This window comes from Antechinus flavipes, chromosome 2, assembly GCF_016432865.1.
Source record: "Antechinus flavipes isolate AdamAnt ecotype Samford, QLD, Australia chromosome 2, AdamAnt_v2, whole genome shotgun sequence".
NCBI lineage: Eukaryota > Metazoa > Chordata > Mammalia > Dasyuromorphia > Dasyuridae > Antechinus > Antechinus flavipes.
Genome location: NC_067399.1, coordinates 49430658 through 49450810, shown reverse-complemented (window position 1 = coordinate 49450810; position 20153 = coordinate 49430658). Strand labels below are relative to the sequence as shown.

Genomic DNA, 20153 nt, shown 5'->3' with positions numbered 1-20153 from the left:
CCTCTGTGTCCTTCCTCTGGGCCCCAGCCCTCCCCTATGCTGGGATCCTGAGGTTGTTGCAATTCTCTGCTAGGTTTTCACCCCGGCTTGAGGGAAATGAGCCCCAGGTGGCTGGCTTCCTTTTTCATGGTGGGAGGCCAGAGGGGCCTTTATGACTTGGAACGTACTTGAGAAAAACAGAAAGAAATGGAGCCAGAGCCAGACCCTTTGGAATGTGAGTCCTAGAGGGTGGAGCCTACCAGGGAAAGAAGGGGACAGCTCTTGATACTCAAGTATTCACTTAGAGGCACAGCGTTCGGCTTGAGTCAATTCTGCAGCAGCTTCCCCAAGCTCGCAGTCAGGTAACCACCCAATAGTTTGTCCTGCTTCTTTCTGTCTCTCTCTGTGTCTTTCTCTTTCATATTTCCTTTCTCTCTCATCTCTTTTCTTCTTTCTCATCTTTCCCTCCTCTTCTTTCTCTCTCTTTCTCTCATCTTCTCTATCCTCTCCTCTTTCTCACCTTCTCTCACTTCTCTCTCATTTTCTCTCTCCTTTCTCTCTCTTCTTTCTCCTCTTTTTTCTCTTCTTTCTTTCTTTCCCCTTTCTCATCTCTTCTCTTTCTCTCCTCTTTCTCATCTCTCCTCTCTCATTTCTTCTCTTCTATATCTCATCTCTTCTTTCTTACCTTCTTTCTCTCCTCTCTCTCATCTCTTCTCTTCTGTCTCTCATCTCTTCTTTCTTACCTTCTCTCTCCTTTCTCTTTCATCTCTTTTGTTTCTCTTCTCCTTTCTCTTCTTTCTTTCTCTCCCTTTTCTCATCTCCTCTCTCATTTCTTTTCGTCTGTTTCTCATCTCTTCTTTCTTACCTTCTCTCTCTTTCTCATCTCTTCTCTCTCATTTCTTCTCTTCTGTCTCTCATCTCTTCTTTCTTTCTTTCTCTCTTCTCTTCTTTTCTTTTCTCCTCTCTCTCTCTCTCTCTCTCTCTCTCTCCTCTCTCTCTCTCTCTCTCTCTCACACACACACACACACACACACACACACACACACATACACACACATATCTTTTCCCCTCCTTCTTCACCCTCACCCACCCCAATTTGTTTTCCTGGAAATGATGGGAGATAATGTGAGCCTTTCAGTCACGAAGGCTCCCTTCAGCAGACTTAAGTAATTCTTTGGTTGTTTGGTCCAGAGCCAGCTTTCCTATTTCATGACATTTAAAGGGCCCCAGTAAGAAACATTTGCCCAAATATCTCCTCTAGTGGCGTTTACTTGGATAGACACAGAGGTAATCAGTACAGGATCATCAGAAAATTTGCTTACCTGATATTATTTCGCAAAGAATTCATTCTTATTGGTTAACATGTGGGTTCTTTTTTAAAAGTACAATTTCCCTGGGAGGGGTAACAATAATAAGACTTCACAGCATTTTGAGGTTTTCAAAGTACTGTATATACCTGATATCATTTGCTCTGTTATTATTTGATTTCACAGATTATAGATTTGCAACTGGAAGGGATTTCAGGGATCATTTAGTCCAACTCCCTCATTTTACAGCTAAGGAGGCTGAGGAATGGGGAGATGAAGGACCTGGCCCACGGTCACCACAATACTTGAGGTGAGCCTCAAATTTCTAAGGTCCAGGGCAGCACCATGCTGCCTCTCTACAGCTAGAGCAAACTGTCTCACTCATTTATGCATTATCGAGAGGGAGTTGATCTGATCCAAAATGAAAAAAGGGCACTCATGGAATGAAGAATTTTGATGTGGAGATGGTTTTGGCTCTTGAAATTTTGTTTGGAGGCTGGATAGCCACTTGTAACTTAAATGAGGTATACTATGGGTTAAATTAGATGGCTCCCTTCTTTCTATTCCTCAAAATCTAGGATATGTGATATTGCATGGAGATGCTGGGTCTTGGGAGAGAGTAGGAGAGTGAGACAATTGCTATTTTTTATTTGTACCAATAGTCACTAGCAAGAGAGTCTCAGAAAGAAAAAAGGTGATGGTTGGGTCTCAAAAACCATTTTACTTCTGACAGGCTCTGGATGCATCTTGGGTTTGGGTATTGTGCTGTGTCTGAGATTTTCTGGGGTTTATCAGGAAACTTGGCCAAATCAAAGACCTTACATCCCCCGACATTCTTTTCATTTAATAATTCCTTTTTTGGGATAATAGGAGCCAGAGGAACTTGGGAACATGCAACAGATAACTATCATGACTAAATAAATTTGGAGGCAGGGGACCTAAGTTTAAACCTGCAATTGCTACTCATTAGCCTTGTGAATGTAGACGAGTTTCTTTGCATCGCTGTACCTCAATTTACCAATCTGTAAAGTGAATAAGGGTTTGACTGGAAAAGCCTGTGAGTTCATTCCCATGGGATGACTTACGGGGGATGCCATGTTGGCTGCACTGGCATGAGTCCCGGTACACTGCCAAGGAGGAGACTCCCAGGAATACACAGCTAAGTAGAATGGTAGTCAGGCCAAACCAGGATGAGGGGCAGGCCCATTAAGGCCCATTTCACACAGCAACAAACTGCTGCTAGCAGTCTGGGAAACAGGTTGGGGCTCGTAGTGATCTATGGGTTTGAGTACTGTTAAGTAGGAGCAACAGTATGCTATAGCTCACTGAGGACATAGCATGTTCTTAAAAATACTGGTTTTTTATCTTTGTAAATCAAATTGAGTATTAAATACAGTTCAGGAACTGGCTTTCAGTCTGTTAGTCAAAAATTAATTTTTAGGAGCAGCTAGGTGGCTCAGTGGATAGAGCACCAGTCCTGAAGTCAGGAGGACCTGAGTTCAAATCTGACCTCAGACATTTAACACGTCTTAGCTGTGAGATCTTGGGCAAGTCACTTAACCCCAATGGCCTCAGCAAAAAAAAAAAAAAAAATTATTATTATTAAATACTGACTATGTGCCAGACCTGTGTTAAGCAATAGATAGAGAGATAGACTTGGAGTCACATAATACCTGAATTCAAATCCAGTTTTAGACATGTCCTAGATATGTGACCTTTTGTCAGTTAATCTTTGCTTCAGTTTTCTCTGTAAAATGGAAATAATAATATCATCTGCTTCTCAAGATCATTGCAAGGATCAAATGAGATCTTATTTGTAAAGCCCTTAGTGCACTATATAAATGCTGCCTAGTATTATCCTTATAGTATATTGGTTAATTGTATGCAATTATTATATTTATATATTATACTATTATATAATTATTATATATGAATATCAATGATTATTATATAATTAATAAATCATAAAGAAAGGCAAAAACATGATTCCTGCCTTATCTAAAAAATCAGGGCTTCTCAACCTATTTTATACAGGGATAATACCTAGTGGAAATGTTACGAGCATCAAATGAGATATTATTTTCTTTTTTTTAGGTGAATTTTTTTATTAAAGCTTTTTATTTTCAAAACATATGCATGGATAATTTTTCCACATCGATTCTTGTAAAACCTTGTGTTTCGATTTTCCTCCCTTTCCTCTGCCCCCTCCTCCAGGTGGCAGGTAATCCTATATATTTAAACATGTTTATGTAAATCCAATATATACATATATACAATTATCTTGCTACACAAGAAAAATCAAATCAAAAAAAAAAAAGAAAAATTGAGAAAGAAAATAAAATGCAAGTAAACAACAAAAAGAATGAAAATTCTATGGTGTGATCCACACTCAGTTCTCACAGTCCTTTCTCTGGGTATAGATGGCTCTCATCATCACAAGATTATTGGAACAGGCCTGAATCATTAGATATTATTTTCAAAGTGCTTTTCAATATGTCTGGCACATAATAATGCTATATAAATGATAGCTATCATTCAGAATAATATATTATTCTTAGAAGAACATGTTGAATGTACCAAATATGAAATACATGAGATTATAAAAGAAATCAGTTCCCCGAAATATAGTTATCAGAAGAAAACAATTTTTCAAAAAGTTAATGGACCGTAGGCTAAAGGAAACTCACAGTGAGACTTTTTGTAAAGTGAATTAAACAAAATAAAAATAAAGTGAATTATTCCTTCCTCCCCCAAACCCTCATTTTGTCATATGTAAATCTTATCTTTTTTCTGTAGTGTTTTTGGTCTACTTGGGACAATCTTTCCCCTTAATATCTGAGGATATTTCCATGTATTAAGGGATTAAATTGTCCTGTCATCGATGATTAAATAAATTCACCAAGCATGGATATTGTCAGTGTGATGGAGTTGGGTCCCATGGCCTCTCAGATCCCATCCCATGATGCTGCTTGGTGTTTGGAGGATCCTACCCATTCTACCCATCCAAAGAAGCCTGGGGCAGGCAGCAAGAGGCATGAGTGTGTGGCAGCTTTTTGACTCTCTACCCTAAACCTATGGGGATCATAGGAGACCTAAGGTGTTACAGATGAGGAAACTGAGGGCCAGGGTTGCGGCTTTCACAGGGTCACATGGATAGTAAAATCAGGGTTCATTTGAAACCAGTTATTCTAACTCTAAAGCTTGTGCTTTTTAAAAAGCTAGCATGCTGTCCTCCTATATCATGGTAATAATGATTGGAAATGTATATGTGGGTGAAGGAAAGAATATCTCCCAGGTCCCTTTACCTTTGCCCACCTTCGATAGATAGGGCAACAGAGGACTTGCACACTGTGGATACAACTGTGCTGGTTTGTACCAAGTGAATGATACTTCTCCTTCTGCCTTTTAGTAAAGGGATCTTCAGGAAAGCTGAGCAGAGTCCTGTACAAGGTAACAAGGTGATTAAATCTCTGATTTGGAGCGAATGCTTATGGCTGATTTGTACCAATGATCAGTTAACATTTAAGTGTAGAATTATGGGCCAGTCACTGCGCTAAGTATTGGGAATACAAAGAAAGGAAAATATAGACTTTGCCCTCAAGAAGCTCACATTCTAATGTAAGGGGAAGCGTCAAATGTGGAAAGACAATACACAAAAGGAAGTTGAAAAGAGGGAGGAAGAGGAAAGGAAATCTCTAAATCAGGGACTATTTGTTATCTAGTTGTTTTTCTTGGCAGATATTGGAGTGGTTTGCCATTTCCTTCTCCAACTCATTTTACAGATAAAGAAACTGAGGCAAACAGGGTTAAATGACTTGCCCAGGGTCCCATAGCTAGTGTCTGAGAACAGATTTGAATTCTGAGTCTTCCTGATTTCAACACTCTATTGCTGTGCCACCTAGTTGCCCAAAAGAGACCAACGTAAGTAACTGTAAACAATCTGTTAAGTGCTGGGTATGACTTTGTGAATTCTTTAATGGTTCAAGAATCTGGAATTTCATGAGTGAATGTACTTCTTCATCAAGGCAGATTGAAAGTCCTCTAGAACTTAATAGATGCTCTTGAAATTTGTAGCAAATAAAAATTAATCATCTTTTGACCAACATGGTGATGTTCATCATTCAGGCTGATCTAGTGCATCCATGATCTCATCAAGGAGGTAGAGTCTTCAAGGTACAGATCATAGCAAATCTAATGCCTGCTCTTTCCCCATGTCTTTCAATAAACCCTTAACAAGGAGTCTACCCAACATGCTGTGAGGTTTACTCAAGAATGCTGGGGAAATGGGTGCGCCTATTTGTTGGACACCTACTTTTGCAAGAATGTAAATAAAATTCTTTTTCTGGAAAAAAAAGAATGCTGGTGAAACATCTGGCATCAGTGGGCTATCTCTAACTCTTGCCATGCAAGAAGCCCTTATCCTTTCTGGCCCTTTGGGGATATGTTTTAGGTTACTTGATACATGGAATTCATGGCTCAAAATATGTTACAGGCTATTTTATGCCCATTATACATCTATCCATGGACATGTGAGTGACCCACAATTCTAATTCCTTATAGAATGTGGTATACAGTCAACACTCGTTGAATAGTCCCTGAGTAAAAAGCACTATATTAAGCACTGGGACAATGTTCATTTGATACTGATTATCTAAGGATCATCACAGTTATTTCTGTCACAACTGTTGAGAAATCTTTACCCTGGCATGGATTCTGTCAATATAAAGTTATTATTAAATAAAATAAAATAAAATATTAAAAAAAGAGAAATCTTGAACACATGTTAGAAGAGCCTCCATGGCTTTATCCTACTCTATCAAATGTTTTTAGAGTAGACAAGTTTGAAAATGGACCAAATTTGAAAATAGAGGAGTGAATTCAAATTCTGGTCTTGTTTACTTAAGATATATGTCTCACGCAAATCTCTTAACTTCTCTGGGCCTCAGTTTCCCCATATGTAAGATAAAGGGGCTAGACAATAATCTCAAAATTGCCATTCACATCTAATTCTGTGAACCATAAATGATGTGGGATCTTTTATTCACTGTATTTTTCAGTCAGTTTAGTGACTACAAAGAGTGGTTTGTTGTAGAATATCATTTGGGAACATCTGTCTTTTCGCATATTGTCACCAGGATACACTCAATATGTGAATATATCATTCTCAAAAGGCTTTGCAAAAATAAAAAATAGGTATTTGGATACCTATAATAGCAGATATTCTCTTGATCACCTTTTTGGGAGTATTAGTAATAGTTATGATTTTCAAAAAATCTTCCCCACTCTCAGAAATCTAAAGAGTTGATTCTTTAATATCTCAAAATATATCACTTCCAGAACAGAAATTCCTCTGACTGTATTTAATCTGGTGCAGCTGTTCTTCCCATCTTTGTTTGTTTTATATATATCATTTCCATTTCTTCTTGTAGCACACTGATGTTAGATTTCAAATGTAGAAGTTTTACTGTCAGTGATTGACAAAACAGTTTGTCATAGAAATCAACAGGTATTTTCTATTTAAATCTATTCAATATTTTCCCCCAATTTTATCCTTAAAAGCTCTTGAAATGATCTCTCAAGTACATATCATGCCAAAATTTGTTTTTTCTTCCACCATTTCTTCTTGCTTTATGAGTTGATACTCTTCATAATTTCTCCTGTATAAGCCGTTACAAATGAGTTTGTATTCGAAATTGTTCTTGGCAAAATAAGGTGTCCTGATAAGTTTTTAACAATTGGTACACCAAAAGAAAAAATAAACTTTTAACATTTAATCTGCTTTATTAACATTTTCTCCATGACTTTCTAAATTCTATATAATCAACAAACAATAAATCAAGTCTAATTTTGTAGCACTTGTCAATTTTCAAGGTATAAATGCTCAAGCAAAAATGTATCAATCAGTTGTCTTGAACTGGTAGAAACTAGTTCCAACATACCCGTGCTTCTTAATTCATGTTTCTTATGTTTCTTAAATCCACAGGCATGTCATAATCCACATTGATGTTGGCTCCCTTCTCCATTTCACATTTCAGTAAATCTAGTATATTTAAAGAGGTTGGTCAGATTGTAGTTCATTTGAGTATATATCTCATCTTTTCATTCATATTTTAATTTGGTACTGATTTTGTTCTCTGACATAACAAGTGAATGGTCTGATTATATATATAGACAACTGATTTAAAAATTCCTCCAAAATCAGTAACCAGTTTTTGGTCTCAGCTAGGATATTATCAATTTTATACTTTTAAGGATAGTAGTGCCTCCTGCTTAACTTCCAGAAAGAAATATTCATAATATTTAGGTGTGTAGTCTATAATTCTTTGACTACTTTGATTTCTTTGTCTTGAGCAATATTTTCCAACATATCCCCCCCCCCCCGTATTTCTTATATCCATCTTTGCATTGAAGTTACTGAGTACTGATTTTACATGGAACATCTTGTCAAAGTTCTTCCTTGAATTTCTGTATTTCTGTGTCTTCTCTAACAGATATGTTGACATGTAAATTGTAATTTTCTCCATGGTGATCATTTTGCTAACTCAAGACAAAATGACCAACATCCCATGACTTGATGTTTCTTGAGATATACTAAATTGGCCAACTCCTTTATTTTTCTCTACAAAGAAAGCCAGTAAGCCATTCACTTAGAAGCTGTAACTTCCTTGTGGAGATCAGTTTCAGTTGTAAGAATGTCATGAGGGTATGATTCAATTCTTCTAGCAATAGATTAACAACTTATTCATCATTAGATAAGAATGTCACATTTAGAATACCAAAATCTAAGTTGTCATTTATAGACAGACTAAAAACTGTGTGACTCTTAGCAATCTCTGCCTTTTTCTTCCACTTTGCCAGCATCATTTTAAAAGGAAGCTAAATAGGAATGAGAGTAATTTTAAAATTGTCCTTTGTTTTATCATTTTTTCTTTTGTTTAGACCTATGATTTCATCAGAATTGGGAAGTCCCAGAGTGGAAACTCCTTCCACCAATACAAATTAGCCTACCCTCTGTAATATATAGTACTAGGGAAGTATTAAGAAGTAGGCAAACAGCTACAATATGTCAGAAGCAGGACTGAAACACAGGTTTTCCTGACTACAAAGTGTGTATCCATTATTCCAGAATGTTTATCACCATCATAATTGATTTTATTATATAGCATTTAAAGGTTTTCAAAATGCTTTTCTTTTGATGACCACCTCCCTCACAGTCCTCCCCCTTTAGAGTCCCTCCTTTTTTTACACCTTTCCCCTAATTCTTCTGCTTTCCCTTCTATTAGTCTTTCCCTTTCTTTTTCCCCTTTCTCTTTCTTTTCCCCTTTCCCTTCTACTTCCCTATAAGATGAGACAAGTTTCTTTATGATACCAAATATGTCTGATATTCTCTCTTAGAGCCAAATCTTATGAGTAAGATTCACACAATGCTCATCTCCTTCCCTTCTTTCCCTCAATTATAATAGGTTTTCTTTGCCTCCTCATGAGATGTAATTTCCCTTATTTTACCTAATTTTTCCTCTTCTTCCAGTATGATTTCCTTTCTACCTCTATTTTTTCCCATATTATCATAATAAAATCAAATTATACCGCATTCTCTAAGTATACCCATAACAGAAATATAATTCTCAAGAGTTTTTTTCCTTTTTAACCTTTTTATGCTTCTCTTGAGTTCTGTGTTTGGAGATCAATTTTTTTTTTTTGCTCAGTTTTGGTCTTTTCATTAGAAATAGGTGAAATTCATCTCTATCATTGAATATCCATCTTCTTCCCTGAAAGATAATGCTCATTTTAGCTGGATAGCTTATTCTTGGCTGTAATCACAGTTCCTTTGCTTTTCAGATTATCAGATTCCAAGCCCTTCCATCCTTTAAAGTGGAAGCTGCTAGGTCCTGGGTAATCCTAATTGTGGTTCCTTGGTATTTAAATACTTCTGAAATTTAGCCACAATATTCCTTGGGGATTTAATTTTGGGATCTCTTTCAGGAGGTGATTGATGGATTCTTTTGATGGCTATTTTACCTTCTGATTCTAAAATATCAGGGCAGTTTTCTTTTATTATTCCTATAAGATAATGTAAGGGTTCTTTTTTTCATCATGGCTTTCAGGAAGCCCAATAATCTTTGGGTTGTCTCTCCTAGATCTATTTTCCAAGTCAGTTGCTTTTCCTAGGAGATATTTCATATTTTCTTCTCTTTTTTCATTTTTTTGTTTTTGTTTAACTGGTTCTTTAAGTCTTATTGAGTCATTCACTTCCATTTATTCACTTCTCATTTTTAGTGTATTATTTTCTTCAGTTACCTTTTCTAGCTCCTTTTTCAATTGCCAATTTAATTTTTTTGTTCATTGCATTCTTTTTCCATTTTTTCCATTCCTTCTTATAATGATCTCATTTCATTTCTCCATTTTACTTATCTCTTTTAAGATCCTTTATGCAATTTTTCAGAGAAAGCCTTGTGAAATGGAGACCAGCTCATGTCTCTCTTTGGGACTTTTTCTGGAGTTGCTTTGCCTTTAGGAACCTCAGGGTTTGAGGTCTGTTCTTCTCTCTCTCCATAGAAACTATGATGAGAGTTCTCTTTGTTTTTTATTAATTTTTTTTAAGGCTTGAGGTTTGTTGAATGCAAAGGAGCAACAGCTGCTTTAATTTGTCCTGGAGCAGTTCTGCTGATTGATTTCCAGTGCTGGGTTATGGTAGCTAGGTCCAGGCATTCTTCCCAGGAGCAGTGGTTTACAATTTGCCTTTGTAGCAAATCTACCAAACCACCTGCTTGCAACCAGGACAGAGTGGCCTAAAAGGCTCATAGAAGATTCCCAGGTGTGAGGAAGCTACAACACTCTGACTCTCCACTGCAGCCTCTTGCCCTAATCTCCCTATGTTGTGGTCTGGTTTCGGCAAACTATTCCCCTGCCCGATTGAAACCGACCTGTTCTGAAATATCTTCATCTGGAAATGTGTTGTACTCCAAATATTTGGATTCTTGACTTCAAAATAGTTTAGAGGCTTAAGCCACTGTTGGTTTGAGAGAAGGTTAGAAGGAGTTACAGAGAGTCTTGTCTGCTCTTGGCAATCTTGGTTCCATCTCCCCAAAATGCTTTTCACATATTGTTTTATTTGATCATTTTAACAGTCTTGTGAGGTAGATACTACAAATATGTTATTTAGTCATTTTTAGTCATGTCCAGTTTTTTGTGACCCCATTTGAAGTTTACTTTTTAAATTTTTTTTTCATTTGAGGTTTTCTTGACCAAGGGTCATTTCCTTCTCCAGCTCATTTTACAGATGAGGAAATTGAGGCAAACAACATTAAGTGACTTGTGTAGAGTCATACAACTAGCAAGGATCAGAGCCTGGATTTGAATTCAAGTCCTCCTGACTCCAAGCTCAGAATTCTATCCACTGTATCAGCTAGTTGTCCCCAACAATATTACTAGTGATCTCTTAAATCACTGAATCTAATGGTTTTTCCTTAGTCTTCATCCTTCTTAATTTCTCTGCAGGTTTGGACACTGCAGATAACTATTTCCTCCTGGATAACATCTCCTTTCAAGGTGATCTTGACATTGCTTTCTCCTGGTGCTTCTCTTATCTATCTGGCAACTCCTTCTCTCCATTTTGCTGGATACTCACTCAATCACACCTCTAAACCATAGATGTCCACCATAGCTAAGTCTGGATCCTTCCTCTTTTCTCTCTATACTATTTCAGTTGATGATCTTATCAACTCCCATGGAGCTCAATGATCATATCTACCCATATAATCTTGGATTTATCACTCTGACTCTAATTTCTCTCCTAATGTATAGTCCCATATCACCAAGTAGCTTTTGGACATTTGAATTAGATTAGAATTTGAATTAGAATTAGAATTAACATGTCCCAAACAGAAGTCATTATCTTTCCCCTTAAATCCTCTCCTTGGCTTTAAACCTTGGTGCCATTAACTCCTCCTCAGTTTTGCTCATCTCCCACGTTCTGTCTGTTACCATACCTCTTGTGTCATCTCCAATCCCTCATATCTTTTGCATATTCCTTCTTCCTTTTATTCACATAGCCATCTTGGTACAGTCATTCTCTCCTGTCTCTGCAATATCCTTCTAACTTTTCTTCCTGCCTTAAGTTTCTACCTACTCCAGTCCATCCTCCACTTGGCTGCCATAGTTATTTTCCTAAAGAATTGGTTTAACCATGTAAACCAGCCCTGTCAGTCATTCAGCTTCTTATCCTATTGCCTCCAGGATCAACTTCAAAAGAGAATGAAAAGGAGGAATAAGCATTTATTTGGCAGCTTCAGTGTGAGAGATGCTATGAAATCTTTATAAAGCATTTATAAATATTTTATGAATATCTCATTTGATCCTCACAACAACTTGGTGAAATAGGGGTTATTATTACTCCTGTTTTATAATTAAGAAGACTGAGGAAGACAGAGGTTAATTGGCTTGTGCAATCACTAGTGTCTGAGGTAAGATTTAAATTCAGGTCCTCCACATGGGCAGAAATGTTTGTAGCAGCTTCTTTTGTAGTGGAAGGAAATAGAAAAATGAGTTTGGTGAAGGGCTGAATAAGTTATGGTATATGAATATAATGGAATATTATTATTCTATAAGAAATGATGAGTAGGGTGATTTCAGAAAAGCCTGGAAAGACTTACAGGAACTAATGCTAAGTGAAGTGAGTAAAATCAAGAGAACATAGTAACAAAATAATGTGATGATCAACTATGATGGACTTGGCTCTCTTCAACAATGAGGTGATTCAAGGCAATTCCAATACACTTGTGATGGAGAGAGCCATCCACTCCAGTTATCTTGGCCAAGAAAACCCCAAATGGGGTCATAGAAAGTCAAATGCAACTGAAATTAAAATTGTAGTTTTATCTCACCCACTGGAACACAAAATCCTTCAATGCTGGGATTGTTTTGCTTCTTCTCTATAGTCCAGCTCTTGACACATTGACTGGAGTAAATGCTAAATAAATGCTTTTTGATTGATTAATTGTTCTCAATTATATAGAGTCTTGAGAAGAATATTGCTATTAAACCTATAGACCTTTGTCTTAAGGGTCATTAAAAGAATTTTGCAATTCTCGAAAGAAAATAACATTCATTCTTCTCTTGTTTGGTTCTGATCCTATCAAAGGCATTTGTCAACAAGCATTTGTAATGTCTAGTCCATACCAAGCACTGATTATACAAAAAAAAAAGACAATGAACAATATAAACAAATAAAAAAGTCCCTCTCAAGAAACTTATAATCCATTGAGGAGATAGTATGCAAACAATCATTTACACATAAAATGTATACATTTTACATTCTCAGAGTCAGGTGCTAAGATTAAGGAGGATTAGGAAAAGCTTTTTTTTTCAGAAGACAGGATTTGAAGAAATTCAGGGGAGCCAGTAGATGGAATCGGGAGTATTCCAGGTGTGACACATAGCCAGAGAAAATGATCAGAGCCAAGAAGTATAGTGTCTTGTTTATGGAACAGTCAAAAGGTCAGATTATTGGACTGAAGAACATATAGAGGGGTGAAAAGGCGTGGAGATATAATGTATAAGACTGGAAAGGTTGGAAAGGGACAGGCTTTAAGGACTTTAAAAGCTAAACAGAAGGCTTTATATTTGATCCTGGAAATAATATGGAACCACTAGAGTATATTAAATAGGGAGTAGCATGGTTAGTTAGATTTAAGGTTTAGGAAAATAAATTTGACAGCTAAGTGGGAGATGGACTGGATTGGGTAGAGATTTAATATGGCTAGGCCAACCAGCAAGCTATTTCTGTAGTCCAGTGTGACAGAATGAGGGCCTGCACCAGCCAGTGTCAGAGAAGAGAAGGGAGTGTGTGTGTGTGTGTGTGTGTGTGTGTGTGTACATGTATATGTGTATGTATGCTTATCTATGTATGTGTATGTATACAAAATACAGATGATATTATGAAGATAGAAATTATAAGACTTGATAAGCAATGGAACTTGGAGGAAGGCAGCAGTAAGAGTGAGAAATTGAGGAAGATGCTTAGGTTGAGAATCTGGATGATTAGGGGGGTGATGGTGTGCTTGACAGTAACAGAGAAGTGAGGAGGTAGGGAGAGTTTCACAGAAAAGATAAGTTTGGTTTTGGACATGTTGACTTTAAGATGTCTAAGGGACATAGATCCAATTAGCAATTGAAAATTGAGACCTGTATGTGCAATAATGTTTGTGGCAGCCCTCTTTGTAGTGGCCAGAAATTGGAAACTGAGTGGATGCCCATCAGTGGGAGAATGGTTGGGTAAATTGTGGTTTATGTTATGGAATGTTATTGTTCTGTAAGAAATGACCAGCAGGATGATTTCAGAAAGTCCTGGAGAGACTTCCAGGAATTGATGCTGAGTGAAATGAGCAGAACCAGGAAATCATTATATATTTCAACAACAAAATATATTTTAACATCAATTCTGATGGACGTGGCCCTCTTCAAAAATGAAATGAACCAAATCAGTTCCAATTGTTCAATAATGAATAGAACCAACTACACCCAGTGAAAGAACTCTGGGAAATGAGTGTGAACCACTACATAGCATTTCCAATCCCTCTGTTTTTGTCTGCTTGCATTTTTGATTTCTTCTCAGGTTAATTTTACATTATTTCCAAGTCCAATTCTTCTTATGCAGCAAAATAGTTGTATGGATATGTATACATGTATTATATTTGAAATGTACTTTGACATATTTAACATGTATTGGTCTACCTGCCATCTAGGGAAGGGGGTTGGGGGAAGGAGGGGAAAAGTTGAAATGGAAGGTTTTGCAAGGGTCAGTGCTGAAAAATTACCCATGCATATATCTTGTAAATAAAAAGCTATAATAAAAAAAGAAAAAAAATATGAGACCATAGATCAGGAAAGGTTTTGTCTGGACAAATAAATTTGAGAATCATCTGCATACAGATGAAAATTGAATTGTAAACATCAAGCAAGTTATAAAAGATCTGTTTATCAAAGATGTTCATCACTGTCATGGAACAAACAAAAGTCAAGGGATCTTCTATAAATGGTGAGGACCTTTGGATGTTTCTGTTGGCAGATAATATTGTGCTGAACTGGTCTTTCTGCTATGCCTTGAGCATGTCTCCTTTTACTGGTAGTTCCCCAAGGCTAGAATATATGTTGAAATGGATTGTCATTTCCTTCTTCAGCTCATTTTTTTCAGATGAGGAAACTGAGGCAAACAGAGTCAAGTGACTTGCTCATGGTCACACAGCTAGTACATGTCTGAAGCTGGATTTGAATTCGTGAAGATGTCTTCCTGATTCCAAACCTAGTGCTCCACCCACTATGGCACCTAGCTGCTCCAACATCTGTGCCAAATGATTTTCTCAAGTGTAATGAAATCACCAAGAGAAACAGTACAGAGGAAGAAGAAAAGAGTCCTGGAGAAAAGACAGCCATAGTTAGCAGGTGTGACCTAGATGAAGATTCAGCAAAAGAGATTTAGAAGGAGTGGTCTTTTAGGTAGGAGGAGAACCAGGAAAGAATAATTTGTACCTTTGTAGTGTTCAAGGATTATGATAATACACATATAGGTTGTATATCCTACTGAATTCTCCATTCGTTTGTATTTTCTGATACAGATAGTGAGGCTAAAACTGTGTGAAGTGATTTTTTGATGCCTTTATATTTTTTATTAAAGCTTTTTAATTTTCAAAATAAATGCATGGGTAATTTTTCAACCCTTGAAAATTTAACCCTTGCAAATCCTTGTATTCCAAATTTCCCCCTTCTTGCCCCAACCCCCTCCCCTAGATGGCAAGTAATCCAATATATGTTTAAAATGGTAAAAATACATGTTAAATCCAATATATAGTTATACAATCATCTTGCCGCACAAGAAAAATCAGATCAAAAAGAAAAAAATGAGAAAGAAAACAAAATACAAGCAAACAACAACAAAAAAAGTGAGAATGCTATGTTGTGATCCACACTCAGTTCCCACTGTCCTCTCTCTGGGTGCAGACGACTCTCTTCATCACAAGATCATTGGAACTGGCCTGAATCATCTCATTGTTGAGAAGAGCCACGTTCATTAGAATTGATCATTGTATTATCTTGCCTTTGCTGTGTACAATGATCTCCTGGTTCTGCTTATTTCACTTAGCATCAGTTCATGTAAGTCTCTCCAGGCCTCTCTGAAATCATCCTGCTGATCATTTCTTACAGAACAATAATATTCCATAACATTCAAATACCATTAACTTATTCAGCCATTCTCCAATAATTGACGGACATCTACTAATTTTCCAATTCTTTGTCACCACAAAAAAAGCTGTTACAAACATTTTTGCACACGTGAGTTCTTTTCCCTCTTTTATGATTTCCTTGGGATACAGACCCAGTAATGACACTAATGGGTCAAAGGGCATGCACAATTTTATAGCCCTTTGGGCACGGTTCCAAATTGCTCTCCAGAATGGTTGGATCTGTTCACAACTCCACCAACAATTTATTAGTATCTCAGTTTTCCCACATCCCTTCCAACATTTGTCATTGTCTTTTCCTGTTATCTTAGCTAATCTCTTCATCACAAGATCATTGGAACTGGCCTGAATCATCTCATTGTTGAGAAGAGCCACGTTCATTAGAATTGATCATTGTATTATCTTGCCTTTGCTGTGTACAATGATCTCCTGGTTCTGCTTATTTCACTTAGCATCAGTTCACAACTCCACCAACAATTTATTAGTATCTCAGTTTTCCCACATCCCTTCCAACATTTGTCATTGTCTTTTCCTGTTATCTTAGCTAATCTAAGAGCTGTGTAGTGGTATCTCAGAGTCGTCTTAATTTGCTTTTGTGAAGTGATTATGAATCTAATTTTAAAAACTCTACTATGTCTAAAACTTTCTATCATCAGTCAAGTCAATAAGCATTTATTAAGTATCGACTGTTTGTTAGATACTGTGCTAAGTACTGGGTATGCAAAGAAAGGCCAAAAATAATGTGTGACTTCAGTGAGCTCAAATCTAATGGAGACAACATATAAAAAATTTATATAAACAAACTATGAACAGGATCAATTGGGGGTGATCTCAGAGGGAAGCATCAAGGGTATTAGCATTAAGGTAAGGTCCTTTGTGGAGAGGGATTTTAAATGAGACTTGAAGGAAGCCAGGAAAACATCCCAGCCAGAGTTGGGAGCTGGGAGTTGGGAGACCAGATCAGCACAATGTTATCTATAAACAGGGCCATCTGAAGGACCACACCAACTATAGAGAATCCCTTTTTGACTTGGACTCTGCTCTGGTTCTGTCCCATGATGGTAGTGAACACCTTTGACAAACATATTTTATAACTTGATCAGAATGGTCAGAAGGTCATCTCTGTAGGTGTGTATGTATGATTTAATATCTTGTATGATTCTGAGATAAGCATAGGAGACATTGTGTTGTGTGAGATCCATTAAGGTTCTACAAAACCAAATGTCTTAGTGAGTCAATGAACAAGAAGCCCAGTGGGATGGTAAAAATGGGCTATGCTGTGTAATGTGGTTTGTGAAAGCTTGACTTTTCCCATCTATTAGGGATGACTTTAATGCACATATATTAGCCTTTTTAAAACTTTACATGGGCAGTTAGGTAGTACAGTGGATAGAATACTGGCTTTGGAATCAGGAAGAGTTCAGATAGTGTGTGACCCTGAGTAAGTCCCTTAACCCTATTTACCTCAGTTTCCTCATCTGCAAAATGACTTGGAGAAGGAAATAGCAAACCACTCCAGTATCTTCGTCAAGAGAATCCCAAATAGGGTCACAAAAAATTGGACATGACTGAAAATAACTGAACAATAACAAAAAACTTTGTACAGACAAGAAAACAGGTCTGTGCACCAACAGTCATTGATATTCTTTTAGGTTATTTTTTTTCTGGTTGTAATAAGATCTACCCTTTTTTTCATGCCGCTGGTATCTTCTCTTTTGTATATTTTGGTAACTGCCACCTTAAAAATTGTTATCTTCAGTACATGACTTTTCAGTCTATTCTTGGGTTTATTTCAGCTGTTTTTCCCACCTTTGTTTTCATAAGTATCATTCCCACCTCCCCTAGAAACCCATTCAGGAAGGTGATACTGGGGGCGGGTGATTACAGTTGTTAGGATCTCCATTTAGCAGATGAAAGGACTCAGGTGTTTTTTTTCCTGTGGTTATATGAGTGACTGTCAGAGGTGATATCGCTCACCAAAGCTCTTCTGACCCTATTGTACAACATGGCCTCTCACATACACTGTCACACCATCTGATACTCTACCTTCTCACATACCTCAGGGGTCACCATGTCTGCATTCAAACACCTTCTAGAGGGATAGAACCGTTTAGTGCTTTCTATCCATTCACTGAAAGAACCTTGGGTCACTTCCATATACTGGGAAGAATGGAGGCAGCTGGGAAGAAAAATGGATAGAACATTTAAAGACTTGAGTCCAGATACTTACTTAGACTTGCCCTATGACCCTAGGCTAACCATTTTCCTTCTCCCAGTCTCAGTTTCTTCATCTGCAAATGGAGATAATAGAAACACTTACCTGTTGTGAGGATTCAATAAGTTAAAATATGAAAAGTGCATTGCAGACTTTAAAGCATTGTGGAAAGGCAAACTATCATTATTATTTACATCCTGGAAAAACATCAGAAAAGATATTCAGTCAGAAGAGACTTGTGAAGATCCAAAGGAAAACTAAATTGGTGATCTGGCCATCCAACAAATCATTCATGTGCTTCCTACAGGAAACTAGCCCACGCGAGCATATAAACATCCTATATGTGTCACATAAAGTCAATAAGCATTAAGGTTTATTATTTATTAAGTGATCACTTATTTATTTATATTATTATATATTTTATTGATTATCAAGTTATTACAATATGTTAGGCTGGAATACCTAATATGAAATAGGAGGCAACTGTGTGAATTAGAAAGAATGTCACAAGGAGGGGGGGAGAGAGGAAGGGAGAGAGGAAGAGAATTTGGAACTCAAAACAATTTTAAAATATTAAAAAATTGTTTTAACATAATTTGGGACAAATAAAATATATTTGAATTTTTTTAAAGAAGAGGAAGAGGAGGGGGAGAAAGAGGAAAAAAGAGGAAGAAGAAGAGGAAAAATATCATACTTCAAGTCAGGAGACCCAGGTCGAATCCTGGCTCTGGCACTTACTATGCCAGATGAATGATTATGATTGATTATGAGTGATTATGATGAATATGGCCTCTAATTTCTTCTTCTCTTATTCTCTCCTTGACATTCTACAATTTGCCTTCTGATCTCCTCAGCCAACTAAATGTTCTCTCTCCAAAGAGAGAACCCTTCTCCTATAGGTGAACTCTTCCTGGAATCTCCATTTTGAGGAACCTGGGACAGCCATCCTTCTTTCCTCTTCTGGTTCTGATTCTGATTCTCTGAACCTTAACTCTATGCCTTGGCAGAATCTTCTCATCATTGCTCCTCCCATCTTTTTCAGCTCTTTTTTATGAATTATCTTCTTGGATTAAGTACAGTGAGGTTGCACAGTGGATAGAGCGCTGAGTCTGGAGTCAAGAAAGTCACTTCACCCTGTTTGCCTCAGTTCCTCAAATGTAAAATGAGTTGAAGAAGGAAATGGACAACCACTCCAGTATCTTTTCCAAGAAAACTCTAAAAAGGAATTACAAAGAGTTGGATATGACTGAAAAAACAACAACAACTTTCTACATTAGAATGTAAACTCCTCGAGGACAGGTTCTAGCTTACCTTTTGCTTGTATTTGTATCTCTAGCACTTAATACAGTGACAAGCATTATAACAAGTACTGAAAATGCTTATTGGTTTGCTTGAGTTCCATCAGTGAAGAGAGTGTCCATACCAGGACTTCCCTACTACATCAATCACAGGAAGTGGGGGAGGGGGCAGAGGGAGAGCAGGAGAGAATGAGAGAAAGGAGAAGGGGGAAGAGAAAGAGAGAGAGAGAGAAAGAGAGAGAGAGATTACTATACTTTATAGGTCAAGCTCTTATATGTCACCCACAGCTCTTATATGTCTCTCTACTCACAGAGCCACTTTCTGAATTCAGGGCCTTGTCACCTTTTCCCTAGACCATTGCAAAGACCTCCTAGTTGCTCTCCTACCTCAAGCCTCTCACCACTCCAATCTATTCTCTGTAGATCTACTGAAATGATTTTCCTACAGCAAGTCTAGCTATGTCACCCCCTGACTTAATTGAAGTAAATCCTTATTACCTCCAGGACCAAACAAGCTTTTGTTTTACAGTAAAACTCTTAGTCATCTGACCTTAACCTTCCTTTTCAGTCTTATTACACATTGTTCCCCTCCAGCCTTCCCAAGCAGATTGGCCTTCTGAGTAGACCTTCCCCTTCTCACCTCTACATCTTAGAAATCAAAATTTTCTCAGCTCAAAAGCCACCTTCTGCTTGAGGCCTTTCTGTATCTCTGCAGCTGCTAATTCCTTCTTATCCCAAGGTTGCCTTTTATCTGTCTGTTCTGCATGTACTTTATGTATGCATATCAGTCTCTTTTTTTTTTTCCCTCTGCTTTCTCACTTGATCTTAACTCCTTATGGGTTCAATTATCATCACTAGGCAGACAATTCTCATATCTATTTATCCAGCCTGAGTCTGTCTCCTTTGCATTCTATCCCTGTATCACCAAAAGCTGCCTTTTGAACATCTCAGATTGTTATACAGCCATCTCAATATGTCCAAAATAGAACTCATTATCTTTACTCCTCAAACCCCATCCTCTTCCAAATTTCCCCATTTCTATCAAGGGCAATACCATCCTTCCAGTTATCCAGGCTTGAAACTTCAGTGCCTTTCTAGATTCCTCACTTTAACTGAT

General features: G+C 37.3%; 1 protein-coding gene across 1 annotated transcript in view; it reads left to right on the top strand.

Annotated features, from left to right (window-relative positions):
* Positions 1–242: 242 nt before the first annotated feature.
* The window catches only part of DPEP1 (dipeptidase 1), a 43867-nt gene continuing 23956 nt past the window's right edge, over positions 243–20153 (top strand). The window contains exon 1 of the mRNA XM_051974757.1: positions 243–341. The gene's annotated coding sequence lies outside the window, so the exon portion shown is untranslated. The remainder of the gene's footprint in view (positions 342–20153) is intronic.